The sequence below is a fragment of the Oryctolagus cuniculus genome, chromosome 5, assembly GCF_051225735.1.
Source record: "Oryctolagus cuniculus isolate XC-2025 breed Fujian yellow rabbit chromosome 5, ASM5122573v1, whole genome shotgun sequence".
In the NCBI taxonomy this organism is placed as follows: domain Eukaryota; kingdom Metazoa; phylum Chordata; class Mammalia; order Lagomorpha; family Leporidae; genus Oryctolagus; species Oryctolagus cuniculus.
The window spans coordinates 34630008-34653092 of NC_142871.1; the positions used below are offsets into that span (position 1 = coordinate 34630008).

The 23085-nt window shown below is 42.5% G+C and overlaps 1 long non-coding RNA gene and 2 pseudogenes across 1 annotated transcript; all 3 read right to left on the bottom strand.

Annotated features, from left to right (window-relative positions):
- LOC108177475 (uncharacterized) lies at nt 1-2050 on the bottom strand. The gene is made up of 3 exons (XR_007922823.3): nt 1745-2050; nt 371-453; nt 1-227 (listed from the first exon to the last, which is right to left on the bottom strand). It is a non-coding gene; the product is annotated as an uncharacterized LOC108177475 (long non-coding RNA).
- A 9555-nt stretch (nt 2051-11605) lies between these two features.
- Nucleotides 11606-12609, bottom strand: LOC127493242 (ribosomal protein uL24-like pseudogene; annotated as a pseudogene).
- A 3001-nt stretch (nt 12610-15610) lies between these two features.
- On the bottom strand, nt 15611-18813 carry LOC100337989 (UPF0415 protein C7orf25-like; annotated as a pseudogene).
- Nucleotides 18814-23085: the final 4272 nt, after the last annotated feature.

The window sequence follows — 23085 nt, forward strand, 5'->3', positions numbered from 1 at the left end:
AAGTTTTCTTTATTTATTTGAAAGTCAGAGTTACATAGAGAGAGAAGGAGAGGCAGAGAGAGAAACAGGTCTTCTATCCACTGATTCACTCCCCAGCTGGCCGCAACAGCTGGAGCTGTGCCGATCTGAAGCCAGGAGCCAGGAGCTTCTTCCGGGTCTCCCACACTGGTGCAGGGGCCCAAGGACTTGGGCCATCTTCTTCTGCTTCATTAGGCCATAGCAAAGAGCTGGATTGGAAGTGGAACAGCGGGACTCAAACCAGAGTCCATATGGGATGCCAGCACTGCAGGCAGCAGCTTTACCCACTATGCCACAGCACCACCCCCACCCTCCAAAAAAAAAAGTTTTTTTAAGTGAGCTGAATTCTTACCAAAGCTTGAGTGAGCCAGAAGAGGATCAGGAACTCCAATGAGAATGTACCCACTCCACATCTTGACTTCACCTTGTGAGAATCTGAGCAAAGAAACCAATCGCACAGTAGTCTCTAGGTATCTGAAGGATCCGTTCTGGAGCACCCCAACCCCCTTGCTATGGATACAAAAATCCCTGGATGCTCGGGCCTTTATATAATATGGGGTACTGTTTGCATATAATCTCTGCACATTCTCCCACATGTTTGAAATAAACCCTACCTTATTTTAATACCTAATCTGCTTGTACAATGTAATGCTATGTAAATATTTGTTATACTCTGTGGTTTAGAGAATAATGACAAAGAAGGATAGTCTGTATGTATTCATCACAGACACAATATTTTTTCGAATATTTTTGGCTTAGAGATTGTTAGATCCATGGATATAGAACCTTAAGGTATGGAGGGTCAACTGTACTGTGCCTGGATTTCCGAGCTACAGATCTGTGAGCTGATAAATGAGTGTTGTTTGAAATGACTAAGCTTGGGGTAACTTGTTATGCAGCAATAGAAGACTAATTCAATACTAGCTTCCATAAGACTTCAATTATGATCTCATGTATTTGAAATTAAACACACAAATACTGCAGAGCCTGTATAAGGGAAAATGTGGGCTCTTATTGAACATTGGCTATTATTGACTTAGACTGAACATAAGGTCTGGCACAAACATATCACACAAGAAACTTTTTGAGTGTGATAGAATCTTACTCATTTGGTAGAAAGTATAGCAAAATCAGCTAGCGTGACAGTAGAACGTTTACACAGAAATCCAAACATGAGCACATTTCAAGAAGTTTGTGGAAAAATGAAATAAAAATATGAGTTTATTTTGGGTAGCTAAACATGAGAATAGAATTGTGACCTTAACAATCATTGAGCTCTTACTGTTGGAGCAGAGTCAGACTCCATAATACGACGTGTATCATGCTACACATTTTCCATGAACCTTTTGAAGCCCTATGATATTAATAAGCATCAGTGAGAGGATAACACACAAAACCAAGTGATCAAAGTTATAGTTGATGTGGTGAATAAATGAATAAGTCAGAAACATTAGCTATTTTAGATAAAATCCCTGTTGCCAACAAGCTATATAACCCAGATGATCCTATCTGAACTTTTAGATTTCTAAAATGCGAAGATTTCTATCCTTGAACACTTGGGGAATTTTGTCCAGTAGATAGTAGCCCTGGTAGAATGATGTTTGGATATTCTCATAGTTGGTGCCAGTTTGATGATTCGCTAGGAGGTCTCACATGACTCAATAGCAGGGTACACGCGTAGATAAAGTTCCCTACCCCAGTGAAAACAACAAGAAAAAAGACGTACGTTGGTGGAATACAAGTAGGTCAGGAAGGGCTTCTGAGTCCTTCTTCATCTGAGGCACCGAGGGTGTGCTTTCTCTCCTGCAGTGACATTTGTGGAGTGGCTATGCCTCGGAGAGCTCACTGAAGTCGCAGGCTCTGAGTCTTTAATGGAGTGTTGACCACGTTATGTATGTGCTGCTACTCAGTCAGCCATGGTGACCGCAATGCAGAGCCTCCGCAACGAAAACAGGCACACCTTATCAGTCTTTGTATTTGTGCAAAGCACCTGACAAGCTGCTGTGGCATGGTCCACTGCTCCAGGTGCAAACAGCAAAATCATCAGTCACTAACGTGAAGACCATTCCAAGGGCCACATTCCCAGGGGTTGGCCAAAGGTCAGTCTTAGATCCAGGTTTCCTCAAAGGGGTACAAAGAGTAGCAACCAGGTCTGTGTTGACACTTTGTTTATCTGTCTGTGCATGTGTGAGGATCTATACATACATGAACTTCAAAGCACTCATGGAAAATGAAATTAGAGAATAAATTTATTTTTGGTTGAAAAAATTTGAAATCTATGCATAGTTTTTTCATAAAATACATTTTCCAGGAACTTTTTGGAAATCCTTCATATATATCAGAAAAGTGTTATTTATGTGAGTATAGACAACACTTTATATAAAATTATATATGACTATGTATAAACGCTATATATAAAATATATATAATGTAACATCTATTGAACATCTACATATATCACATTTTAAACAGTGCTGGATTAATGCAGAAAAGTTAAAAATTATTAATATTAGACTACAAAACGATTTAACAAAGATTATGTTTGAAAACTGTATCTAAAACACAATTGGAAAGCCAAAACAAAAACTCAAATACTGGTAGTAATTTCTTTTGGAAACTGTTAATGTGTGAACAAATTCTAAAATACAAATATACGCAAAAAATGTACTTTTGAAAAAATAAATTTATTAAATTCAGAATTAATAACAGTATTAATTTGAAACTACATTTTTAGAGATATAAGCATTTTGGTGATGTAAACATCTTCATGTTATAAGCAAAAGAAGGTAGGAAATAAAATACCATGTACATAATGCCTTTGATGATTTCAACAAAGACACTAAGAAAATCTTTGAAGAAAAACAATCATGGTTATGATGTATAATTTATAAGAAACACAGAAGAGCCCATGGATATTAATACTAAATTCTGTGTCTAGAGAACACTGGCATTTTATGAAGAGTTTCCTTAGCTTTAAAAAGTCACAGGATCAGTCTCATCCATGAGCCAAAACTAAATTCCAAATGAATTCCGTTTATATTGAATATAACAGCACTGTTTTTAAAAAGGTTACTACATATTTATAAAACCACAGCCATCACAAAGCTAGGTGACCAATGTGTCTGCAGAATATCTGTAACTGTGTTAGCATTTACAATTTAAATTGCCTGCGGACCATAATGAGAAATGTTAAATTTTATGGGCAGAAATGTGTACCTTCAAAAAGTCTATTACAAGTGCCACTGTATTAAAGCAAAATTTTGAAAGATACTTTCCTGGATGCATTCCAAAAACAGGAAATATGTAACTTTGCCAAAACTGGTCAGCAATAGAGAATGTGACTCCTCAAAGTTAAAACATATCAAAACTGACATAATGTCTGCACTATCACAAGAATGTCCAATCAAGTAACCATTTCTTCAAGAAAAAGGTATAAGAGCAAGTAAACAATGAAGTCATCAACATGAATTTGTTTCTATAAAAGAAATATGTATAACAACATTATAACAAATTGCCATAGTCTAATACCTTGAATGCTTATTATTGTAATTAAAATTTAGACTTTCATGTTGACTTAATTTATATAAAACACAGAATGTCCATGTTTGTGCAGTTATTGTCATCCCTTCCTCCACTCTCCCACTTCCAATTCCAGGGCCATGCCATTGGCATCTCCAGCCTAATTTTTTGATGGGACTAATTTCCAAACATAGTGTGATTTTCTTCAGGAAAATTCACCAAAAAAATAAAGATACTTTAATAGTTCTGTGCTTATTGAAAGCAAGAAGGGTAATACAGAAGAACAAATCGGAACCGTCGTTTTTCCAATTTAGTAGGGGTGGAAAAATACCCTTCCTTCTTTCTTGTCATATGTAAAAAACCCTGCAGATTATCCTGCAACAAAAACTTCATGGAAAATGGAATTAAAAGGTAAGTGTACATTGGTGCAAAAAATATTGAAATCCATACACAAGTTTTTTAATAATATGCATTTCTGTAGACTTTTCAAGGTTCCCTGTACTCATGGATTTAAAATTGGTTTGCCCCCAAATAAACTTATCTTTAATCTCATTTTTCATGAACACTTTAAATTCCCTTCATATGTATAAAGCATAAATACACTAGAATAAATTACTTAACATTTTAAAATTTTATTTATTTATTTTCATTTTTATTTGAAAGGCAGAGAGGGAGAAAGATCCTCCATCTGTGGTTCACTGCCCAAATGCTTGAAACGACCAGCACTGGCCAGACCAAAGCCAGGATCCAGGAACTCAATCCAGTTCTCCCATGTGGGTAACTGAGACCCAAGTACTTGAGTCATCAGCTGCTGCTTCCCAGGGTGCATGTTAACAAGAATGCTGGAACTGGAAGCAAAGCCAAGACTCAAACCAGGCACTCTGATATGAGGTGTATACATCCCTAGCGGGGTCTTTTATCAGGAATACACATTTTTATTTATTTATTTATTTTTTTTTTTTGACAGGCAGAGTGGACAGTGAGAGAGAGAGACAGAGAGAAAGGTCTTCCTTTGCCGTTGGTTCACCCTCCAATGGCCGCCACAGCTGGCGCGCTGTGGCCGGCGCACTGCTCTGATCCAAAGGCAGGAGCCAGGTACTTATCCTGGTTTCCCATGGGGTGCAGGGCCCAAGGACTTGGGCCATCCTCCACTGCACTCCTGGGCCACAGCAGAGGGCTGGCCTGGAAGAGGGGCAACCGGGGCAGAATCCGGCGCCCCGACCGGGACTAGAACCCGGTGTGCCGGCGCTGCTAGGTGGAGGATTAGCCTAGTGAACCGAGGCGCCGGCTAGGAATACACATTTAAGTGGCAGGAAAGATGCCACTTGGGATGCTGCCAATCCTAAGTGGGAGTGCCTAGATTCAAGTCCCAGCTCTGTTCCTGACTCCAGCTTCCTGCTGGTAGGCAACCTGGGAGGGTGGAGGGAGGTGGGGTGGTAGCAGGGGATGGTGCAATTTCTTGAGTCTCTGCCGCCCACATGGATCCAGATTGAGTTCCTGGCTCCTGGCTTTGGCCTGGCTCAGCCCCAGCTGTTGAAGAAAATGCACTCCAGAGGGAGGCAGCATTTGAAATACTCTAATCAGGTGACCTCACTCCAGAGGCTACTGTTACAGGCTTCAGTGATTTCCATCTGCACTGTAAGGATTGTTTATCAGAATGAGAGCTCTGAAATTAAATTTTTATTGTTTAAAGAGCTGGCTTTCAAGTGGGGGCATTTGCTTAGAAGTATTACACAGGGGCCGGCGCTGCAGCTCACTAGGCTAATCCTCCGCCTGCGGTGCTGGCACCATGGGTTCTAGTCCCGGTTGGGACACCAGATTCTGTCCCGGTTGCTCCTCTTCCAGTCTAGCTCTCTGCTGTGGCCCGGGAGTGCAGTGAGGATGGCCCAAGTGCTTGGGCCCTGCACCCGCATGGGAGACCAGGAGGAGGCACCTGGCTCCTGGCTTTGGATCAGCGCAGTGCGCCGGCCGTAGCGACCATTGTGGGATGAACCAACGGAAAAAGAAAGACCTTTCTCTCTGTCTCTCTCTCTCACTGTCCATTCTGCCTGTCAAATAAAAAAAAGAAAAAAGAAAGAAAAAATAAATAAAAATTTTAAAAAAAGAAGTATTACACAGGAAGAGGTTGCCTTTGCCTGAACTGGGATATAAGAATCTGATGAGCACAGCTGTCCATGCCTTTCAGAATTCTTGTACCAGGGCTTCAAGTAAGACTTGTGCATGCCACTTCATAAGATCACCTGCTCTCTCTAGATTAGCTAAATTGGACTGCTAGAATAACATCACATCCAGGGAAATTCTCATGCGTGGCAGTCACTGAGCTAATTATGCGGCTGTTACTGTGCTAGCTTGCTAAATGCTGTTTGTTTGTATAGCATAATTCAACTCAGATTTGTGTGTAAGGCTGTGTGGGAGCATCTCTAACTTTCTCCTCCCTTTAGTCCCTGGAGGCTACTGACATGTCCACAAAATAACCTATCTCAAATGGCTGGACTGGCGTCAGCCAGTGTCAATCAAAGGAAGAGGCTTGTTTTGGAAGTATAGGTGCAGAATGATTGAGGAAACTTATGCTGTTTATCGATTAAAGCAATACATTTATTTATTTATTTATTTATTTTTATTTATTTTTTTACAGGCAGAGTGGACAGTGAGAGAGAGAGAGAGAAAGGTCTTCCTTTACTGTTGGTTCACCCTCCAATGGCCACTGCGGCCCATGCTGCACTGATCCAAAGCCAGGAACCAGGTGCTTCCTCCTGGTCTCCCATGAGGTGCAGGGCCCAAGCACTTGGGCCATCCTCCACTGCACTCCCGGGCCACAGCAGAGAGCTAGACTGGAAGAGGGGCAACTGGGACAGAATCCGGTGCCCCGACTGGGACTAGAACCAGGGGTGCCAGCGCCGCAGGCGGAGGGTTAGCCTATTGAGCTGCGGTGCCGGCCCAATACATTTCTTAATTTATGAAAATGAATAGAGAGCCAAAGTCAGCAGGCAGTCGAAGAAAACACATGGGATTCCTTTAGCATTGCTGTGAAGATTAAATCAGATCATGTGTGTTAAATGCTTAGTCATTGGCTAAGTGCTCTGGAAGTAGCGATTATCACTTTAATAAATACAAGGCCTGAGAGAAAGTCAATAGAGACCCTACAGTTTCATTTATTCAATGATCCTCATGCAAGCAAGTTTGATACATTTTTAAAAATTCTCCCTATATATGGGGCCGGCGCCGTGGCGCAGTAGGTTAATCCTCCGCCTGCAGCACTGGCATCCCATATGGTTGCTGGTTCTAGTCCCAGCTGCTCCTCTTCCAATCCAGCTCTCTGCTATGGCCTGGGAAAGCAGTAGAAGATGGCCTGAGTCATTGGGCCCCTGAACCCAAATGGGAGACCCAGAAGAAGTTCCTGGCTCCTGGCTTTGGATTGGCACAGCTCTGGCCATTGCAGCCATTTGGGGAGTGAACCAATGGAAGGAAGACATCTCTCTCTCTCTCTCTCTCTCTCTCTCTCTCTCTCTCTCCTCTCCCTCTCCCCCTGCCTCTCCCTCTCACTGTCTGTAACTCTACCTCTCAAATAAATAAATAAAATCTTTAAAAAAATAGATTAAAAAAAATTCTTCCGATATGGTGGACAGTCTTCGGGGGCTGAGGAAGTGTAGCAGTGAACGACCAAAGATCACCCTGCCTTGACGAAATGTACGTCTTGGAGCAGAGACACAGCACCAACCAGTAAATACACAATACCAGGAAATTAATACACTGGAAATTAATGCAGAGCTGCTTCAGGGGTACAGAATAATGGGACAGGATGAGCAAGGGGATGGCATTTTAGCGTGTTCCTGGCAGCTCTTGCTATGGAAGCAACATCTGATCAGAGACCTGAATGAGGGGAGGGAGCAAGCCATTGCCAATGTGAGGAAGAGAATCAGGAGGGTCAAACAGCATGTGCGAGGGTGGACTGTTCAGGAAGGGTTTTAAGGCGGACGAGGCTGAGCACTATGTAGAAGAGATAGTTCCCGGTGGGCCAGACCTGGTCAGATCTGCAGATTGCATCCTTTTTGTTGTTGTTTTTGACAGGCAGAGTAGACAGTGAGAGAGAGGGGCAGAGAGAAAGGTCTTCCTTTTTTCCGTTGGTTCACCCTCCAATGGCCGCCGCAGCCGGCATGCTGTGGCTTGCGCACGGCGCTGATCCAAAGTCAAGAGCCAGGTGCTTCTCCTGGTTCCCGTAGGGATGCAGGGCCCAAGCACTTGGGCCATCCTCCACTGCACTCCCGGGCCACAGCAGAGAGCTGGACTGGAAGAGGAGCAACTGGGACAGAATCTGGCGCTCCGACCGGGACTACAGCCCGGGATGCTGGCGCCGCGGCAAGGCGGAGGATTAGCCTAGTGAGCCGCGGCGCCGGCCCAGACTGCATCCTAAATGTGATGTGAAGACAGTGAGAACAGAGAAGGGCTGCACTCTAGTTTACCTTTTTAAAGAACTAATTATATGGCAGTTCAGTAGACCAGAGAGAGAAGATGGTAGATTGGCCTAGAGTATTAGCAGTAGGGAAAGTTAGAAGGGTCAGATTAAGAGGGTGGGCTTTTGCACAGCTCTTGGGATGCCCACATGGAGCTCCAGCTCCTCTGCTCCTGATCTATCTTCCTGCTAAATGCTCACCGTAGGAGGGAGCAGGTGATGGCATCCCTGCCACTCACCTGGGACACTCAGATTGAGTTCCAGACTCCAGGCTTTGGCCTGGTCCCGCCCTGGCTATTATACACATATAGGGAGTGGACCAGCAATGAAAAATAAGTCAGTCTCTCTCTTGCTCTCTCACTCTAATTAAAATAAATGAACTTTTTTCTCAAGGGTTGTATTTTGAAGGTAGAGCTAACAGTTGTATGTAGACTAAATTTGAGAAATGAGGCAGAAAGAAAAATTAAAAATGTCCCATAGGTTTTGACCCTGAGAAATCAAAGTCTATGTCATTTATTAAGGACTACCGTTAATGAAATGGGAAGTCTGCTCAAATTTGATAGGAAAATAATAGGGGGGAGGAAAATGTTGGGGGTAAACAATGGGGTGTTTGATAATCCAGAGAGCAGTTTTTGTGTTGCAGGAGGTCACTGCAATTAGTATTGAACTGATACAAGAAAAGCAACCCCTGAGATTCAGTACGAGCAGTTCAGAAAAGAAGACAATGCAGAAGTGAAATGACCAGAGAAGCCAACAGGACGAAAGCAGAGACCTCTGGCAACGATATCACCAAGTCCCTGGTGAGGAGACTTGAATTGGTGAGGTGATTTGAACCGTGCTGTGTGTACACTGTGATTTATAGAATGTGCGTGTGACTGGAGCACAGATATTAAGGTGGATGCATGCCCTCCTCCTCTTGACCTTCCAAAGACCTCCAGGGAGCCTGCTCCATCCTTGGACCTTTTTGGTATTGATCAGGGTATTCAATGAGGAGAAGATCTGGCAGGAGCTGAGAAGAGAGAGGCAAGTTAACACTGGAAAGGGCATGACCCTGCAGAATATACTGTGCAGTGAAGCAAGTGGGGCAAGTGGCCGATGGGAGATTAGCCTAGGGTGAGAATGTCACATGACTTCTGGATGAGAAACTACATGGGAAGCCGGGCTCTGGTCTTCTGTAAGAACATGCATGTTCTAGAAGCCACTCACAGTAATTACATGCTGACTTTCCAAAAGCATTACTCATTTTTATTTGCTTGTGGCTTTTTTTTTTGAATTTTGTCACCATAATAGAGCTTTTAGAAAAATGTGAAATTTTAAAGTGAAAATATTGCTTTTAAAAAGAAGTAGCAACCCACAATGGCCTTCATTTAGATATATTTTAAGACCTTGAGTAATTTAAAGAGGTGGAATTAAAAACTTCCATAAAGTTTCAGACTTTCAATTATTTGTGCTATTATAAGGTTATCAAAACAAACAAGCAAACAAACTGGACATATCTTAGAAATCAGAAGTGCTCCTAGAAAAGAATGCAGAAGATTTTTTTCAAGTTTCTTTAAGAATAAAATAATAATAATAGGTAATGTTTACCAAGTATACCTCGTGTTCAGGCATTGTTCTATTTGTGCCCATTTTTTTTAACAATTCTTTTTTTTTTTTCCCCTGTGCAGGTTGTGTTATTTATTCTCAAGGAAAAAGAGCCATAGAGAGATTTTCAGAGGAGCAAATTCAAGACTCACATATATGATAATCCGACATCTCCGGAAACCTGTTGCATCCATTTTAATGATGAGAAGCAAAGCCGAGGTAGGAAATAGCACAGCTGTGAAATCAGTGTTCTTAGTCACTATGTCAAATTATGAAATTCTTTCGGGAGGCAGAAGAAAGACCCCATCCCATGCCAATTTGAACAAAAGTCATGAAACCAAAACAAAGTGAAAACAAAGCCTTCATTGCTCATCCATGAAGTTTAATTTTCGAAGACATTGTAGTGAGCTTGACCAACAGATGGCAATGTTGACTCAGAAAAACCTTGCCAGTGCGATGCAGCCAATCCTTGTAGAAAATTCTGGCATAACTAGTGATGATTGTTCATGGCTTTTTGAATGAGGAATTCCGCTTTTGTTGACATAATGACACGATTACTTTACTATTTTTTATGGCTGCTCTTTAACTTTCGAATGTTAAAGTTAGACTTGCTGTGAAGGAAATTTCCAAAAGCTTTAGAGTCCCCAGATTTTTGAAAAACTGCTTGTTTGGCTTCCCTTCCTCCTCCTCCTCCTCCTCCTTCTTCATCTTCTCCTCCTCCTCCTTCATCATCTCTCTTTCTCCTCCTCTTCTTATTCTTCTCTTCTTCCTCTTCCTCTTCCCCTTCTATTTCTCCCTCTCCTCCTCCTCCTTTTTTTTTTTTTTTTTTTTTTTTTGGAGAGGTTGAGAGAATATAAGAAAGTGAGCTCCCATTTGTTGGTTCACTCCCTAAATGTGCACAATGGCTAAGAAGGGGCCAGGCTGAAGCCAGGAGCTGGGAAATCAATCCAGTTTTCCCAGGTGGGTGGCAAGAACCCAATCACATGAGCTGTTACCACTGCGTCCCAGAGTCTGCATAGGCGGGAGACTGGAGCTGGAGCCAGGAACTGAACCCAGGCCCTCTGATGTGAGATGCAGGCATCTTAGTCACTAGACCAAATTCTGGCCTGTTTAAACTCATTATATCAGAGACAAGTTATGAATGAAAATGGAAATTAATTATGTTTGCATATTACTTCAAAAGCATAATTTTTAATTTTATTTACTTGAAAAGTTAAGCAAAACACATTTTTCCCCAGGACTGCAAAACTACAAGATCAAAGTATTTAAAAACTAAATATAATTAAAATTTCTAAATCCCTTTATTATGATAGTGCAAATTCACTGAACTCATAGAAACACTTAAAAATAAAATAAGGTCATTTAATAGAAAAATACTTCAAATCATTTGTCTTATGTATGTAAATACAGCTTATAAATATTTATGTGCCTGATTTTCCCAAGGTACTTGATTTTATTACTCTGTTTTCCTCCAACAGTGATGAAAATCACTTTTGTCATGAACAGTTGTTAACATTGCCATAAATGCTAAATATTTCAGGGAGTTGCTGCACCAAAATTAAAGGAAATTTCTCTAAGCAGCTTTTTTTTGAGGCTAAAATAGCAATTTATATGGAATTACCTGTGGGGTTCAATTACTAATTTATTTGGAATTACATGTTGCTAATGCTTGTCACAATTTTTTAATCATGAACAAGTTTAGACAGAGAATATTGCCTTTGATGTAGCAAGAATTTCTTCTTCTCTGCTGGAACTTATTTAGAGATGAATCATTCTGAGGTTTTCATAACTTGTTTGGAAATTTGTTTATCATCTACCAAGTGGTAAGCTTGTAGAGTTACATCAATTCTTTTTTTTTTTTTAGGAAACTTTTCCAATTTTTATTCATAAAATTATTAACCACAATAGAAAAAGTAGATTCACAGAGCCACAGGCTGAAAGCAAAATAGAAGAGAAATGCAACATCCCAGGGCCAACCTGAAGTACCAAAGAGACACCCACCAGGCTGGACATGTGCAGTTCAGCTGTGGCTTCTCAGAAGGTCGTGTTCATGGCCTGCATCTTACCAATGAGTTCTTCCTTCCATTTGCCCTCCTCTTTTCCAGCCTGTCGAGACTTGGCTTTGTGGTCAAGAATTTTTGTTCAGTCCTTGTGCAGTTTGAGCCTGGTAACGACCACCTTGCTCTGGTGAATGCCGGCGTGGACAGCTGATCCACCCACACAGCGTGGATGAAATTCGTCCGTCTGTACAGCTGGGCTACCTTGCTGACCGCCGGCCCTCGTCGTCCCAGCAGATGGGCATGGAGCTGCCGTTGAACTTCTTCCGCAGCGCCTTTGACAGAAAAGAGGACGTGATCTGCCTGCGCATGAGCCAGGGCGTTTGCGGGTTTTGCTGCGGTCTGAGATCACAAAGGGATTGAACTTCACTGTGACAGTCTGCTTGGCGCGACAGGTTCAGCAATTTCTAACACAGGGTATTAAAGCCTAGTGATCTGTCTTCAAGAGTGGATGGCAGAGAACTTAGCTCTAGGTGTAACCCAGTTTATTCGATTCACTGATTCTGTCATCTAATAAATGTACACCAAGCACAGGGACACTAGGGCTACTGGGTTGAAAAAAACTCTTAATACCCTATCATCAAGGAACTTGTACTCCAAGTGGCTTATGATCAAACTCATATTTAAATTAACTGTAAGACATATTTGCTGTTACAGTGACAAGCTATCTGCTTGCAGCAATACTCTTATTTCATTTCCACCATAAATTTGCAAGGTTTGTAATAATTTATTTCAAGTGAATACTGGCTTGGTTTAGTATCATAGCAACAGGATATTTTGACCTTGGAAAGGGCGTGAAACTCCTTTCTGGGTTTCCAAGAAATGCCATTTGGATAATTAGGGATTGTCCATGGCTTAGACCCAGATGACTTCATCCATCAAAGAAAATTAATTAAATAACTACTGTACTATGTGCTGTAAATCAGTTAAGAAATGTGGAATTGACCCCTTCCCATAAGGAACAGATACTTCAGTGGTCATAGTGTAGTCATTTTTATTCTCCAATTTGAAATGGCATCTAAGGGACAGGCACTTTGCTCTGCAGTCAAGATAATGTGAAGACACTTGTATCCCACTCAGGAGTACCTGGGTTCCAAAACCTGGTTCTGGCTCCTGACTTCAGCTTCCTGCAGAGACAGACCTTGGGAGGCAGCTGTGATGCCTCAAGTAACTGGCTCTCTGACATCCATGTGGGAGGCCTGGATTGAGTTCCTGGCTCTCAGTGTCAGCCCTGGCCTAGCCCTGGCTGTTGCAGCCATTTGCAGAAGGAACCAAACATATGGGAGCTCTCACAATCTCTCTCTCTCTCTCTCTCTCTCTCTCTGTATCTGTCTCTCAAATTAATTAATTAGTTTAATTAAAAGATCTTGTGAGGCGCCTCTGACTTATATTTTTTCCCTAATTCTTATTAAAATTCTTAGGAAAAGAAATATATGAGGGCTTGCAACACTGAAATTAAGACTCTCTACATTCCAGATCCTAAGAGAATTTTTCTTTAGCTAGCAGCAATCACCTGGGTTGAAAGCTTGACCTGCCCTGTGACAAAGGGCACTAAACAACCCTCACACCTCCCAAACCATCTCCTTGGCTCAGAAAGTCAAAACCCGAATGGAAAAGCAGCCAAGCAAAAACAAAAAGGCCAGATATCTCCTTCCCTCTCCACTGTGATTGCTGCCTTTTTAGATTGACAAATTGCTATTCCCATATCTATTGTGCCTTTTAGTACCTTTCCTCTTATATCCACTTAGGAACTGCAACTCCCAGAAGGTAAGTGAACAAGAGGGAATATATTGGATCTGGGGCTACGTGATACCCATAAGTAAAGTGCTCTGGACACGGAGGGCTAACTGCAGAGGGAACTGCTTTTCATATTCCTCTCCATTTAGTGGCAGAGAGCCAGCAGGAGCGCTGGAATAACATCCAGTGGGGAGCAGGTGTTGTGGCTCAGGGATTACAACACTGCTTAGGATGCTTGCGTTACATTTAGGAGAACGCTTGGGATCAAGTCCTGCCTCCCCGTCCGATCCAGCTTCCTGCTAATGTATACCCTAGGAAGTGGCAAATGAAGGCTCAAGTACGTGGGGACCTGCCACCCATGTGGGAGACCCAGATAATGTTCCTGGTTCCTGGCTTTGGCCGGACTCCGCCCTCACTGTTGTAGGCATTCTGGGAGTTAGCCAACAGATTGGCAATCGCTGTCTCTCTATGTATCTATTTATACATCTCTATCTCTGTTGCTCTGCCTTTCAAATAAATAAAAAATAGATAAATCAACTTTTAAAAATCCCATTGAGGAGGGCATTGTGGTACAGTGAGTTAAACCACCACTTGGGATCCCTGCATCCCATACAAGTGCTTGGGATCAAGTCTCACCTCCCTTTCAATCTAGCTTCCTGCTAATGCATCCTAGAGGTAGCAAATGATGGCCTAAATACTTGAGTTCCTGCTACTCGTGTGGTAGACTCAAATGTAATTCTTGGCTGTGGCTTCAGCCTGGCCCAGGCCTGGCTGAAGCAGCCATTTGAGGAATAAAGCAGCAGATGGAAGATATCTCTCTCTCTCTCTGTGTACCTCTTGTTTTCTGTATGTCCTTCTACCTTTCAAATAAATTAAAAAATAAAGAGAGAGGGAGAGAGAGAGAGAAAGAGAGAGGAAAAGGAAGGTTGGGAGGGAGGGAGGGAGGGAGGAAAGAAGGCAGGCAGGCAGGAAGGAAGGAAGGAAAGAAGGAAGGAAGGATTCTTAAAATCCTATCAGTTCTACAAAACAAAGCTAAGTGAGCATTATCTGTCAGCTGCAGAATTTGGGTTAGGAACTGAGACTACTAGCCTAATAAACAGTTCTATATCTAGACAGCAGATCTAAGCAGTCCCCAGTTGTGAGACAATGCAGCCAAGGGCAGCCCTCCCTCCTCTTCAGCAAAATCTGGGTCTGGATCAATAACCCTCATGGGACTATGAATGAGCAGTCATGGCTGTGGTGTGTTGAAATTTGGTACAGTGTTAAGAGTGTGGAGGTTATGAGACCTTTAAGGGGTGTTTGGGTCATGGGGGCTCTGCTGTCATGAAGGGATTAGTGCCAATCTCCTAGGACGGACTGGGTTAATTCTTGAGGGAGTGAGTGAGTCCTCACTCTAGAGGGACTGCATTAGCACCGCAAGAGCAGGTCGTTATAAAGAGAGACAGCTCCTCCTGTCTTCCCTCTTTGGCTTCTGCCCACTTGCTCTTCCACCTTTCCATCATGTTACGAGGCTGCTTCAGGCTCTCGCCAGATGCAGCTGTCCAATCTCAGGCTCACCTGCCTCCAGAACCATGAGTTAAATAAACTTTCCTTTATAGTCTACCCAGACTCAGGAATTTGTTTACAGCAGCTGGAAATAGACAAAGACACAACTAAATAAGAAAACATGGTGGATCCCTTAGCATGATGCATGCATTTGCTAACAATCAACCAACCAAAAACCTCAATGATAAACAACAATAATATCAGTTCTCATATATCTGTGGGTCAATTAGGGGTTAGTTGGTCTAGGCTGGGCTTCACTGAGTATGTTCCTCCATAGAGGTGAATATTTTTAAACAACAACATATTTCACTATACACACAAAAAGCATGGAGATTTCTAGAATGTTTTATAGAGCCAGAGAAAGCCTCATGATATTAAAAACTCAAAAGAAAAATAAAAGGATACTTCTAAAAAAAGGTTTATTATTGATTCCAGAAAAAACTTAGCAAACACTTAGGTTTAAAATGACATGGCCAGCATTAACTAAGACCAGGAAGTCATGAGAGGAAAGGTTAAATTTTAAAAAAAGGGACATATGGAGACAGTGAAAGTACAAAGATAATGAAGCATTTTAGTGTAATTTAAGGGTTCCTAGAACTACTTTTACTATAGCCCTTCCTCCTTACCCTCTCAATTTAGATGGGAAGACCCAGCCCTGGGTACACAAATCTATTTCCCATGACAATATGTAAAGAAACCATTAGTGTTCACTGTCAGCTGCAGTCTTTTGGTAAGGGGTGGTGAGGGCCTCTTTACTCTCAAGTGCTCTGGGCTGATAGATAAACACTGAATACAACACCATGGATATTTACAGTGGGGATGAAACCACTACTGGCAGTCATCGTGATGGCTTTTAAAGCATCTCTTATTTCCCAAATTGTTAATGAGGGCTGTTCATTTCTGAACTGACCCTAGTCTCAAGACATATTCAGAAGGCTTATCTGGCACGTCATGAATATGCTGAATTAGCAATCATAGCCCTATCCCCACCCCACCCAGTCCCTCCTAAGGTATCTAGAACAAAATGAAAATCCTTGACAACGGGATCAGCAGCAGACAACTGAATGACCTTCATAAACGCCTCCAGCTGAGATGGAACCCGCGCTTCCTTACCTGCACTGCTTGTTCAGTGAGCACTTTTTCTTTGAAGACAAAATGCCTCCCTACCTGAGGGCAGATAAAAGGTGATGTAAGTCATAGTGTCCAGATTTACTCTCTTTTGCACACAGACACTCTAATCTCTGAAAGAAACCCAACACTGCTTGCTCTATTTTCTCCATCTACTCTATCCATCTGCAAAACTTCAGCCCCTTTGTCCTCTGATGTGCCCTCATTCACTTGTAGCTCTAGCAGAGAGTTGACTGCTGCCATGTCTCCTCTCCCAGATTTATCTGTTTCTTTAACCTCTCCACCATGGGGCTGGAGACACTGCTATAAATGCACACATGAGACAAGGATTCTTAGACAGCACTGGCTGCTGCTGAGTGGCCTGGAAGAAGGCTTCAGCCTGCTCAGTGATGCTTTTGTCACCATATTTCCCAGATGTTACAAAGATCTGCAGCCTTTCGGGCAATGGCTTTCACTCAAGAATGACCACCATTTGCAATTACACCCACCACGGGGTCTGCTCTTTCTCCCAGACATGATGGACACTAACAACTTCTTCCACGTTTCTTCAATTGATTCCACAGTGGTTCTCAGGTAGCTTAGGTTAATGCTCTGTGAATAGGATCCTTTAATAGCTACTTTCCCAGATTCTACTGTCTATGACAATTTTAATTCTAATTTCACTTTGCTGCACAGCTTTGCACCACTTTCTATGTCAGTTTTTCTTGATCTAGAAAGTGATTCTGCTCTCTTACTCAGTTCCTTGGCTGTGATTATATGTTCACAGAGCCTGGAGTGTGATAATGAAATATCTTAAGTGAAGCTAAAATGCAGAAAGAGAAGTTTAAATCCATTTTTTAAACAGTAAAGACTAGAAGACTTGGGGACTGGCGCTGTGGCTTAGTTGGTAAAGCTGCCACCTGAGGTACCAGCATCCTAACTGGGTGCCAGTTCGACTCCTGGCTGCTCCACTTCTGATCCAGATCAACTGCTAATGGCCTGGGAAATCAGCGGAAGATAACTCAAATGCTTGGGCCCTGGCACCCATGTGGGAGACCAGGAAGAAGCTCCTGGCTCTTGGTTTGAGCCTGGCCCAGCCCTGGCCATTACAACCATTTGGGAAGTGTACCAATGAATGGAAGATCTCCATCTGTCTCTCCCTTTCTCTGTAACTCTGCCTTTCAAATAAAACAAAATATTTTTTTTTTTTGAGAAGAGAGAGGGGCTGGCGCTGTGGCGTAGCGGGTTAAAGCCCTAGCCTGAAGCGCCGGCATCCCATATGGGCACTGGTTTGAGTCCCAGCTACTCCACTTACGATCCAGCTCTCTGTTACGGCCTGGGATAGCAGTAGAAGATGGCCCAAGTCCTTGGGCACCTGCACACACATGGGAGACCTGGAAGAAGCTCCTGGCTCATGGCTTTGGATCAGTGCAGCTCCAACCATTGCAGTCATCTGGGGAGTGAGCCAGAGGATGGAAGACCTCTCTCTCTGTCTCTACCTCTCTCTGTAACTCTGTCTTTCAAATCAATAAATCTTTAAAAAGAGAGAGAGAGAAAGAGAAGATTTGGTATTAGATAGAACACAATCAGTAATATATATAGACATAGTTTCGAAATGAAAAGATAGAATTCATGATATGAACTGAAGTTCCTTGAGGAAAACTCAGGCAGTTGAAAGAAGCAATAATTATACACGTTGTCCAAGAAAAAAAACTTCCTGCATTGAGTCAATGCCCAGTAGACAAAGGCTCCCAGGAGTTCAGCTGTATGTAAACGGGTAGTTTGTTGACTTGTTTCAGTGAAGAACACACACCATGGGAACTGTGGGGCACGCCGGCAGGAGGGTGGGAGAAAGGTTTGTACACCTTGAGTTTGCATTAAGTGATTTGGAGGAAAATTCAGGTAACTAAAGTTTTCCTCTGAACTTGATGCTGTCAGAAGGAAATGTTGCTCCATTACTGGTATTTATTAGTTTCCCAGGGCTACTATAACCAAGCACCATAAATAAAATGACTTTCAAACAATGGAAAGTTTTTGTCTTACAGTTGTCAAGGCTGTAAGTCAAGATTACGGTGTCAGGGGGACCATGTTCCCCCAAAGATGCTGGGAAGCACCTGTCCTGAGCATCTCTCCTGGCTTCTGGTTCCCTGACTGTGGCGGCGTCACTCCAATCTACACGGAGTCTCCCTGTGTGCATGTGTCTGTCCAAATTTCCCCTCCATACAAGGACACTGGTTGCATTGACGTAGGGGCCCACACTGTTAAGGCATGACCCCATCTCAACTGAAAAGTACAATGACCCCATTTCCAAACAAGTCACATTCTCTGGTACTGATGATTAGGCCTTCAGCATGTGGATTTGGGGGAGGGAAGGAAGACACAATTCACTTAGCAACTAGTACATGAGCGAAATGTATCTAAAGAGGATAGAACAAGGCTAAAACTACTGCTGGTAAGGAAGAAGTAATCATTTAGACTAGGAGAACGTTTGATCATTAACATGGCTTGAAGACTGTTCATAGCTATGTATGTATTCAGGCGTGAGTACAGAATGGCCTTGTTTTTGTTCTGATCTGTTCTGGTCACAGAAAGACCTTTTCCAGTGTTGATATTCTGTGAAATTGTTTTTGTGCAATGGAAAAGGACAGAACTTCACTGTGAATACCAGCTGTGAATGTTAGCAAAACCAGGACCTAATTGATCGTACCAGGCCAGCTCTCTACTCTCAGGGTTGCTTTTCTCATTCTCCGTCACCTTCTTTGATCCAGGGCAGATGAAATCAGGGTCACAGGACATTAACCTATGGTTTCTGGAGCTTCACCATTGCTAAAACTTTGCTTATTGGAAAGTTTTCCAGAGAACATAGTTTATATTACTATGTTTGAACTATTTACGATGTCAAGTTCTCTCTTATAGGAACATAACTCTCCTTTGAGTACTGTACAGTTCTTTTTTGTTTCTTTAACACAAATGCCAACTTGACTTTGGTTTAAGAATGACCAGTAGAAGATAAAGCAGAAAGTGTGCTTTCAGAATTGATGAGGTGGTCAATCCCTATGTCACATGGAGAGGGAAAGGCTGGCTGCATTCCATGACAGTCAAGGGCGGTGTGCTCTGCTTAGCTGTGCTTAGATGGATAGATGGAGCTGTAGAGAGCTTGTTTCATTAAGGAAGCTCTGAATTACTGTGACAGTGAGAATCGTTTCTTTCTACTGTTTCAGCAAGGATGAGAGGATAGATTCTGAATTTGGTAGCTATTGAGAAACTTAAATTAAAGCTGTATAAAGCTTCAGATTTATCAGTGGCCAAAGCACAGATAAATTTATTCTAAATCAGGATGGAGGGAATGAGCTGTTTTATGCTATTACCAAGTGCTAAATTAGATGCCTCATCATATTTTGGCTATAAATTGGATAGGAATATAATTCCTGACAAAAAAAATGTCTGTTTCATCATGAAATGTGTCAACATGGAACATTTTATGAATGATGGGAAAGTTTAGGACTTAAGAAAAAAATCAAGACATTGTTTGAAGAGTAAATTTTATTGTTTGGTAGGCATGTACTCAGCATTCCTTTAAAATATGTAACAAGAATGAGCTCCACTGAACTCTAAAAATCAGCTCCCAGGAGTCTTCATCTATATTGTGTTCTTGTCACATTATTGATGACTAAGAACCCAGTTCCACTTTAGCAAGATATAAACAAAATGGCTTGTCCTCTGTTACTCCCACCTGCTTCCTCCACCCCATCCTTCCTATACCTCTTAAGAAATTCCATGAAACAGCTTAGAAAAACAAAACTGTTGCTTAATCTCCTAACTTTTCAAAATATTTATTTATTTATTTGAAAGGCAGGGTGACACGGAGAGGGGACAGACTGGGTTGGGGAGGAGGAGAGAATTTTCCATCTGCTATTTCACTTCCCAAACAGCCACAACAGCCGGGGCTGACGCAAGGCAGAAGCCAGGAGCCAGGAACTCCATCTTGTTCTTCCATGTGGGTGGTTGGGCCCCAAACACTTGGGCCATCATCTTCTGTCTCCAAGGTCCGTTAGCCAGGAGCTGGACTGGAAGGGCAAAAGGCACTTAGATATACAATGCAGATGTCTCAAACAGCAGCTTACCCTGCTGGTCCACAGCATCTGCCCCAATTGTCTAACACGTGCTTAATAATTTAAATTCAAAAAAACAAAACAAGATTCTGCAAGTCCTGACTTCAGCCACCCTCTTTCCTTCTCAGCAAAGCTTTAGCTTCTTATCAGCAATCAATCCATGTCCCAAGATGCACATTCATTTTACCATTAGTCTCAGTCAAATACGCTTGCAATGGTTAATATTCAGTAATACAAGTTTTAAAATCGTAACATATAAGGAACTGAAAAGAACTCATGGAAAACAGAAGCGTCTTCAAAAAGGTCATGTAAAATCCAGACTATGAAAAAACAATGCTTGGATTTAAAATTTTTGTTGCACCAAAATAAAATGATCTTTTAATTCTATTTTCCCAAAACTTTTTGAAATGCCCTTGTAGACTAAGCCTTGATGTCATGCTGTATTATGTGGTATTTGGGTAGCCTCTGCATTGAAATAGTATGATATAGCTGAAAGAATCCAACCATGGTTTGAATAGGTTTTCATTCTTTATGGGTGCAATGAGCTTTGGCAAGTTTTCGATGCTCAATTTCCTTATCTATAAACTGGGGATAAAATTGTAGTTTGCAAGGACATATGAGATAATGAATAGTCACCAAATATGATTTTTCTCTTTTTTTTAAGGACTTACTTATGTTTATTTGAAAGTCAGAATGACAGAGAGAATGGTCTGGCTCACTCCCCAAGTGACCATCCCATCCACTGGCTCACTCCCCAAGTGACCGCAATAGCCAGGGTACAGCCAGGCCATAGCCAGGAGCCAGGAGCTTCATCCAGGGTGAATGCATGGGTGGCAGGAGTCCAAACACTTGGGCAATCTTCTGCTGCTTTTTCCAGGCCATTAACAGGGAGCTGGATTGGAAATGGAGCACTGGGACCCGAACTGGCACCCATATGAGATACCAGCATTGCAGGCCACAGCTTTACCCTCTACACCACAACGACAGCCCTTTCTTTGTCTTCTTGCAAGAGTATAACAAGGCAATGGATACACATCTATTATTAGTGGGTTTTTTGGGTTTTTTTGTTTTCTTACATTACAAGTTTGTGGCAAACGATGTCTGAGTGACATGTTTCCTCACCTGCATCCAGGAAGAAAGCGTGTCCATGGATATATTTGAAGCTCTATTTTAACACTGGCATTTCTGGTAGCAAAATCATTTTGGAAGAAGGAAAAGAAAAACCAATATTTGATGTCTGTCATCCATTATTTCATTTTAATCTTGCAAACTACCTTTTTATTCCCATTTTATAGATGAGGAAATTGGGTATGCAAAAAAATACCTCAGGCCATCCTGAATGAAAACCTATTTTGAAAGTCATACTGGGCCAGCTGTAGCTTTCAGAAAAGGAAACATTAAGAATTGACTATTTTAGGGGCCGGAGCCTCGGCTCACTTGGTTAATGCTCCGCCTGTGGCGCTGGCATCCCATATGGGCGCTGGGTTCTAGCCCCGGTTGCTCCTCTTCCAGTCCAGCTCTCTGCTGTGACCCGGGAGGGCAGTGGAGGATGGCCCAAATGCTTGGGCCCCTGCGCCCGCATGGGAGACGAGACCGGGAGGAGGCGCCTGGCTCCTGGCTTTGGATCAGCACAGTGCCGGCCTTGGCGGCCATTTGGGGAGTGAACCAACAGAAGAAAAACCTTTCTCTCTGTCTCTCTCTCTCACTGTCTATAAATCTACCTGTCAAAATAAATTTTAAAAAAGAACAAACAAACAAACAAAAAAAAGAATTGACTATTTTATCTGGCCAGAGCTGCATTTTTCTAAGGCTTCTTTTTTGTGAACATAAGATCATTGAACTCCTGTGCTATGCATTCAACAAATAAAAGGGGAGAGAAGATAGAAATCTTGTGTTGTCTTCCCTCACCCTCATCAATGCTGAATTTTGAACCAATCCACCTAAATGCTCACTATTTAAACTGCCATGCAATTTTCACAAGGGGAGCAGAATAAATTATTGGAATGTTAATTAACATTTATTCTTAATTCTATAGGAAACCTGAAGAATGGGAATTGTTTTTCTTTCTTTCACATCCTTGGAAACTAGACTCCAACGCTATACTCCATAGCCTCTGGGTATTTTTACTGCAGAACTAAAGCCAGCTGCTCAGAATAAGCCTCTTTCTGCCCCCAGCAACCTGCAGGCTCAGCTTTTGTCCAAGGAGTGTCAGTCCTACAAGGAAGGATTGCATTTGGGAGGAGGGACAGGGATGCAGGTAGTACTGGTTCCAGAGCTGGATGAGAAATTGATAGTTTGGGGCTCATGATAGACAAGTGTTTGTGCCCCAGGAAACACAAGATCTTTGAGGTGGCTCATAGCAGACAGAGGAACTGAACCCTAATGGCAAGGGCAATGCATGTGTTCTCTTTCTTGGTGTTTGCTCCCACGTGATGAGACTTGATTTGAGTCAAACTCTCGACCCCTGTCCACTCATCACTGTCAGTCCTTCTGGGGGCTGGGGGGAGCTGTGCCCTGGTGAAGCCCTGAGGGAAGGAATCAGGCCTGCACACCCCAAGTCTCCCCAGTTTCTCTCTGCTCTGCTCTGCTGTCAGTTTCCCAAGCTCTGCCACAGTGCAGGCCTGCAGTTGTCCAGAGCAGCCTTGGCTGCTGCATGAACCTGTCTAACACCGGGGCCAAGTCTTAGCAAACCATTTGGCCATTCTCCCTAGCATAGAATCATCAGTATCTGAAGTGATACTTTGATCTCCTTTTGTACCGTTCCTGTGCCTATCTCGCCATTGATCCTGAACTCAAGCAGGTGAGAAAAGGCAATACTGTGTATTGACTCCTTCTGACACCAGTAACAGTGGATCATGGATCTATTCACTTGGCTCAAATCACTCAAATATTCATTCATTTACTCGACAGGTATTAATTGGCTGGCCACAGGGTTCTACGCACAGCACTCAACAGT